The sequence below is a fragment of the Neolamprologus multifasciatus genome, chromosome 11, assembly GCF_963576455.1.
Source record: "Neolamprologus multifasciatus chromosome 11, fNeoMul1.2, whole genome shotgun sequence".
NCBI lineage: Eukaryota > Metazoa > Chordata > Actinopteri > Cichliformes > Cichlidae > Neolamprologus > Neolamprologus multifasciatus.
In genome coordinates this window covers 3267996-3276198 of record NC_140449.1, presented here as the reverse complement: position 1 = coordinate 3276198, position 8203 = coordinate 3267996, and positions in this window count along the sequence as shown.

Here is an 8203-nt window from a genome sequence, read left to right as displayed (position 1 = left end):
ATATGATCAACCTATCTCTAATAATCGGCTATGTACCACAGGCCTTCAAGGTGGCTGCAGTTAAACCTTTACTCAAAAAGCCATCTCTAGACCCAGCAGTCTTAGCTAATTATAGGCCAATCTCCAACCTTCCTTTCATATCAAAAATCCTTGAAAGAGTAGTTGTCAAACAGCTAACAGATCATCTGCAGAGGAATGGTTTATTTGAAGAGTTTCAGTCAGGTTTCAGAGTTCATCACAGCACAGAAACAGCTTTATTGAAGGTTACAAATGATCTTCTTATGGCCTCTGACAGTGGACTCATCTCTGTGCTTGTCCTTCTTGACCTTAGTGCAGCATTCGATACTGTTGACCATAATATTCTATTAGAGCGATTAGAACATGCTGTAGGTATTACAGGTATTGCACTGCAGTGGTTTGTATCATATCTATCTAATAGACTCCAATTTGTGCATGTAAATGGAGAGTCCTCTTCACACACTGAGGTTAATTATGGAGTTCCACAGGGTTCGGTGCTAGGACCAATTCTGTTTACATTATACATGCTTCCCCTAGGCAGCATCATTAGAAGACATAGCATACATTTTCACTGCTATGCAGACGACACCCAGCTCTATCTGTCCATGAAGCCAGATAACACACACCAATTAGTTAAACTGCAGGAATGTCTTAAAGACATAAAGACTTGGATGGCCACTAACTTTCTGCTTCTTAACTCAGATAAAACTGAGGTCATTGTACTCGGCGCTGAAAAGCTTAGAAATATGGTATCTAACCAGATTCTTACTCTGGATGGCATTACCTTGGCCTCCAGTAACACTGTGAGGAACCTTGGAGTCATTTTTGACCAGGATATGTCCTTCAACGCACATATTAAACAAATATGTAAGACTGCGTTCTTCCATTTGCGCAACATCTCTAAAATTAGAAATATCCTGTCTCAGAGTGACGCTGAAAAACTAGTTCATGCATTTATTACTTCCAGGCTAGACTACTGCAATTCATTATTATCAGGATGTCCAAAAAACTCACTGAAAAGCCTTCAGTTAATCCAAAATGCTGCAGCAAGAGTACTGACAGGGACTAGAAAGAGAGAGCATATTTCTCCTGTTTTGGCTTCCCTTCATTGGCTTCCTGTTAAATCCAGAATTGAATTCAAAATCCTGCTCCTCACATACAAGGTCTTAAATAATCAGGCCCCATCTTATCTTAATGACCTTGTAGTACCATATCACCCTATTAGAGCACTTCGCTCTCGCTCTGCAGGCCTACTTGTTGTTCCTAGAGTATTTAAAAGTAGCATGGGAGGGAGAGCCTTCAGTTTTCAGGCCCCTCTTCTGTGGAACCAGCTTCCAGTTTGGATTCAGGAGACAGACACTATCTCTACTTTTAAGATTAGGCTTAAAACCTTCCTTTTTGCTAAAGCATATAGTTAGGGCTGGACCAGGTGACCCTGAATCCTCCCTTAGTTATGCTGCAATAGATGTAGGCTGCCGGGGGATTCCCATGATGCATTGAGTTTTTCCTTTCCAGTCACCTTTCTCACTCACTATGTATTAACAGACCTCTCTGTATTGAATCGTATCTGTTATTAATCTCTGTCTCTCTTCCACAGTATGTCTTTATCCTGTCTTCCTTCTCTCACCCCAACCGGTCGCAGCAGATGGCCGCCCCTCCCTGAGCCTGGTTCTGCCGGAGGTTTCTTCCTGTTAAAAGGGAGTTTTTCCTTCCCACTGTCGCCAAAGTGCTTGCTCATAGGGGGTCATATGATTGTTGGGCTTTTCTCTATGAAGCGCCTTGAGGCGACATTTGTTGTGATTTGGCGCTATATAAATAAAATTGAATTGAAATTGAATTGAATGTTTTGGGGCTGTCGCCGAGCAACACGGACTTTCAACTCCCGCCACAGATTTTCTATGGGGTTGAGGTCTGGAGACTGGCTAGGCCACTCCAGGACTTTCAAATGCTTCTTACGGAGCCACTCCTTTGTTGCCCGGGCGGTGTGTTTTGGATCATTGTCATGTTGGAAGACCCAGCCTCGTTTCATCCTCAAAGTTCTCACTGATGGAAGGAGGTTTTGGCTCAAAATATCACGATACTTGGCCCCATTCATTCTGTCCTTAACACGGACCAGTCGTCCTGTCCCCTTGGCAGAAAAACAGCCCCATAGCATGATGTTTCCACCCCCATGCTTCACAGTAGGTATGGTGTTCTTGGGATGCAACTCAGTATTCTTCTTCCTCCAAACACGACGAGTTGAGTTTATACCAAAAAGTTCTACTTTGGTTTCATCTGACCACATGACATTCTCCCAATCCTCTGCTGTATCATCCATGTGCTCTCTGGCAAACTTCAGACGGGCCTGGACATGCACTGGCTTCAGCAGCGGAACACGTCTGGCACTGCGGGATTTGATTCCCTGCCGTTGTAGTGTGTTACTGATGGTGACCTTTGTTACTTTGGTCCCAGCTCTCTGCAGGTCATTCACCAGGTCCCCCCGTGTGGTTCTGGGATCTTTGCTCACCGTTCTCATGATCATTTTGACCCCACGGGATGAGATCTTGCGTGGAGCCCCAGATCGAGGGAGATTATCAGTGGTCTTGTATGTCTTCCATTTTCTGATGATTGCTCCCACAGTTGATTTTTTCACACCAAGCTGCTTGCCTATTGTAGATTCACTCTTCCCAGTCTGGTGCAGGTCTACAATTCTTTTCCTGGTGTCCTTCGAAAGCTCTTTGGTCTTGGCCATGGTGGAGTTTGGAGTCTGACTGGTTGAGGCTGTGGACAGGTGTCTTTTATACAGATGATGAGGTCAAACAGGTGCCATTCATACAGGTAACATGTGGGGGACAGAAAAGCTTCTTACAGAAGACGTTACAGGTCTGTGAGAGCCAGGGATTTTCCTTGTTTGAGGTGACCAAATACTTATTTTCCACCCTGATTTACGAATAAATTCTTTACAAATCCTACCATGTGAATTCATGGATTTTTTTTTCACATTCTGTCTCTCACAGTTGAAGTGTACCTCTGGTGCAAATTACTGACCTCTGTCATCATTTTAAGTGGGGGAACTTGCACAATCGGTGGCTGACTAAATACTTTTTTGCCCCACTGTATAATAAACTCCACCCATCCTCACCACGAGTCCTGCGTTTGGGTCTCCTCTTCTTCACATCTGCACAGCAACCCCTGACAACGAGACTGTGTGCTTAAAAAGCGAGCAGTAATGTCATCAATAGTGGTATTTTTTGTGTTTGGTTTGTTTCCTGTTTATGTGGCTCTGAGTTGATTTAGAATCCAAACTCTCACCAAAATGTGCTCCTGTGACTTTAGAGATATCATAATTTATCATTTCCAACTGAAGTTTAACTTAACCTCTATGGCAAGAGAAACTCTTGCCGTTATTTGCTGCATATTCTTTTGTTCTTGATGTTTTGTATGTGGCGCCTGAAGCATAGTATTTCTATCCATCTATCCCATACTATGTAAAAAAAACATAATGTTTTGGCAGGTGACACATCTGTCAGAGATCTTGAGAAAATTCAATATTCACAGCCCAAAGTTGAATGTGAGAAACTTCTGGAGGCAAAAGTCTCCACATAGTCACCGTCACCCTCCGTCATTACTTTAATTGGAATGTTTCCGTTTCTTTTCTTTTTTTTGTTGTCGCTCACAGTTTATGTGGTTTCTTTCTTTCTCTTGTCTTTCACTGCTGTGATCACCTACTTCCCCACTCACCTACAAACAACACCTTCTATTTCTCCATATTTTCACACCACGATCACGCAAACACATGCGCTCAACGGCAGCACATTTACAACAGCCTCACAGCAAGCACAGACTTACAGGACACATACGCAAGCCACGCTTGTTCATATTAGTGAATAGTCACACACATAGTCAGACTTATGGAGCCTATCACCACACTTTTTTCTCTTTCTATTTACAAACAAGTGATGTTTCCACATTTTCTCCACCCGTCTAAACGAAACACCCAGCTTACATCATTAGACATACACACACAATTATGGGCATGCTGAGGTTTGTCACATGGAATGTAAATGGGGCTGGCACCAGAGGAAAGAGGTTAAAGATATTTAACCAGCTTAAAAAACTACAGGCAGATGTTGTTTTATTAAAAGAAACTCACAGACCTGTTACAGGTTTAAACGAACTTAAAACACCTGAGTTTCCTAATGTGTTTGCAGCTTGTTATAATTCTAGACAAAGAGGAGTAGCAATTTTAATACATAAAAATGTAAATTTTACAGTACTCGATACAGTTATAGATCCAGAGGGTAGATTTCTAATTATTAAACTATCAATATTGAACAAAAAACTATGTATTGTAAGTATATATGGTCTAAATGTTGATGAACCCTCATTCTTCCACGGATTTTTTAGTGCACTCTCTGAACACCTTGATTGCACACTCATTCTTGGAGGCGACCTCAACCTTGGACTAAATAAAGAAATGGATAGGCTCAACACAACAGGAACTCAGCGCAATTGGCAATCCACAAATATAATCAAACAGTATATGAGCGACTATGGCCTTTGCGATGCATGGCGCTCCCTTCACCCCAACAGTAAGGAATATACTTTCTTCTCACATGTTCATCACTCCTACTCTCGTCTGGATTATTTTTTGGTCAGCAGCTCACTGCTGAGTGACATTTCAGACACTGAGATTCACCCTATAGCTGTCAGCGATCATGCTCCTGTATCTTTAACACTAATGCACAAGAATAATACTACGCCAAGTAAAAACTGGAGATTTAACACATCACTACTTAAAGATGAAGACTTTATTAAATATTTTAAAAAGGAATGGATTTCATATTTAGACTTTAATTACACTCCCGGAACATCTGCTTCTGTTCTATGGGAAGCAGGGAAAGCTGTGATGAGAGGTAAAATAATTTCTTTCTCATCACACAAAAAGAAAGAAGAAAACAAAAATATTCAGGAATTAGAAAAAACCATCAAATCCTTAGAAGAAGCCTACGCGTTCCACCAAGATCAAGAAATAATGAACAAAATATGCAAAACAAAACTAGAATTACATGAAATTATTAATAGAAAAACACAATTCCTTGTACAAAGACTTCGCTTGCAGAATTTTGAACACAGTAACAAATCAGGTCGATTTCTAGCAAACCAGTTAAAAATAAATAAAGAAAAAACAACTATATGTGCTACTAAAGATTTATCGGGGAACACAATATATGACCCTGGAAGAATAAACAAGATTTTTAGGGATTTCTATGAAACTTTATATTCACCACAAATAAACCCGTCTAAAAATGAAATTGATTTGTTTCTTGACAACGTAACTCTTCCAAAATTACTAGACAGTCAAGCAATGGCACTGGATTCGCCACTGACGCCAGGTGAACTCCAGGAAGCCCTGATAAGTATGCCCAATAATAAGGCTCCAGGTCCAGACGGCTTTCCTGCAGAATTCTACAAAGAATTCTGGACAATTTTGGCACCAGTATTCCATGGAATGTTGCAGGAAATCAAGAAAAATGGCAGACTACCACCAAATATGAATTCTGCTAACATTAGTCTCCTGCTAAAACCAGGAAAAGACCCTTTATTTCCCTCAAGTTATCGTCCAATATCCCTTATAAATGTAGACCTTAAAATAATCTGCAAAGCTCTCTCAAAGAGATTAGAGAAAATAACCCCCCTCTTAATTCATCCTGACCAAACTGGTTTCATAAAAGGTCGGCACTCCTCAACAAACACTCGTAGATTACTTAATTTAATAGACTACTCATACAATAAAAACATTGAAACCATAATATTATCTCTAGATGCAGAAAAAGCATTTGACAGAGTTAACTGGAAATTTTTATTTGCAACTTTACACAAATTTGGTTTTGGAAACTCTTTCATAAATTGGATAAGAATATTATACAATTCCCCAACAGCTCGTATCAGAACAAATGACCAGACATCCTCCAGCTTTTGTCTCCTGAGGGGCACCAGACAGGATGCCCACTCTCCCCTTCACTTTTTGCAATTTTTATCGAACCTCTAGCAGCAGCACTTAGACAGGCTACAACAATTAAGGGCATAAAATGTAAGAACGTAGAACATAAAATCAGTCTCTATGCGGATGATGTGTTGCTTTTTCTGCAAAACTCACAAATCAACCTCTCTGAGGTAATTACTCTAATAAACTGGTTTTCAAGAGTTTCAGATTATTCAATTAACTGGCCAAAATCTACAGTTCTTCCCATTAACTGCTCCTTCCATAATTCATCTTCTGCCCCACTACAATCTGGAAATATTAAATATTTAGGTATTAATGTTTCTCCTAAGCTTTCAGACTTAATTAAATTAAACCACATCCCACTTCTAAAGAAAGTAGAAGGCGATCTGACTAGATGGAAATCTCTACCCATATCACTCATGGGAAGGGTCGCCACTATAAAAATGATGATCTTGCCAAAAATAAATTACTTATTTTTAATGATCCCTAACAAACCATCACAAGATTGGTTCAGATCTCTGGATTCACATATTTCTAAATTCCTTTGGAAAGATAAACCCCCGCGCATCAGCTTAAAAACGCTACAAAGAACCAAGGATAGAGGAGGATTAGATCTGCCTAATTTTCACCAATACTTCTTAGCCAACAGGCTTCAGTTCATCTCAGAATGGTTAAAATGTACCCTCTTAGATGAGCCCTGGCTAGATGTTGAACAGGCACTATGCAATGATCTAGAGATTTCAGACCTACCATTTATTAGCTCAAACATCAAAAGACATGAATGCTTTAAAAGCATCAACATCAGCTTTTCTCTGACAGCATGGTGGGAGTTTCTAAAAATAACGGAGTCTTCATTAATCCCATGCAAACGTACACCTATCTGGAATAACCCTGACATATTACAAAACAATAATATGATTAATTTCCCAGAATGGAGTTGTAAAGGAATTAAATACTTAGAACATATATTAGAGGGAACAGAATTTATTCCATTTGACAGACTAGTTACACAATATGGGATCAACAAGAAAAGATTTTTAGAATATCAACAAATTAAATCCATAGTAAAAAAGAAATTTAACCTCAGTCAAGTTGAATTACAAACACCACCAAGTGTGGTTCAATTTCTTACTCTTAAATCCCCCAAACTATTATCTAAAATATACAGAACACTTTCTAAAATAGATGAATCAATATCCCTTCCTATTGCAAAGTGGGAAGCAGATTTATCAGTCAGCTTAGACCAAAACGTCTGGTCTCAGATTTGCTTAAAAACCTTTAAATTGATTAAAAATCCCAATCTGCAATTAATACAATACAAAATACTGCATAGAGTGCACTATACAGGTCATCGAATGTTCAAGATGGGCTTTACATCCGCCAACAACTGCTCACACTGTCAAGGCAATACACCAGACAATTACATCCACGCTCTTTGGTTTTGTCCACCAGTGCAGAAGTTTTGGCACGAGATATGTGAAGACTTATCAAAGTGTCTGAAATGTAAAATTCCAACCTCCCCTTTAGTATGCTTGTTGGGAAATTTGGATGATGTCACTACAGAAACTAATACAGTCCACATGGTTTTTACTGCCCTATGCATCGCCAAGAAAACGGTCCTCATGAACTGGAAAAATAAAAATAATCTTAATTCTAGCCAATATAGAAACTATCTAATAGATCACATTAGTCTCGATATAGCCTCTGCCACCACATTAGATCAATCCCTCTGGGCTCCTTTGATCGGCTCCATCACCTAGCGGGGGTGGGGGGTCGTGGTTTGGTCCCGCCTTGGCTATTGTGGTTGATGTGGAGGTTGGGATGGGCTTAGGGCACCTGGAGGACCCCTAGAGACGTTATCCCTGGAGGGCTTAACCCGGGGGTTGTGTTCATAACCTGGTTAGTGGCTCTGGTCGCTCTCAGAGGTTGTTCTCCTCGTGGCCGCGTGCAGCGGGGCTGGAGGATGGTCTGTGCTGGCAGACGTAGGTTACTGGCCTGGTGGCCTGGCTGCCACTGAGTGGATCCGGGGCGGTCGTGGGGGTTTGGGGTTCGGGGGTGCTTCGCCTCCGTGCTGGGGCTCTGGCTGGGCCTTGGGGGCTTCGGTCCTCGTCGGTGTGTCGCCGAGGTTGTGGGCGGGTGGGTGCACGGGGGCTCAGCCCTGGCGCAGGGGGCCTCTTGTGCATCGGCCTAACCGGGGGG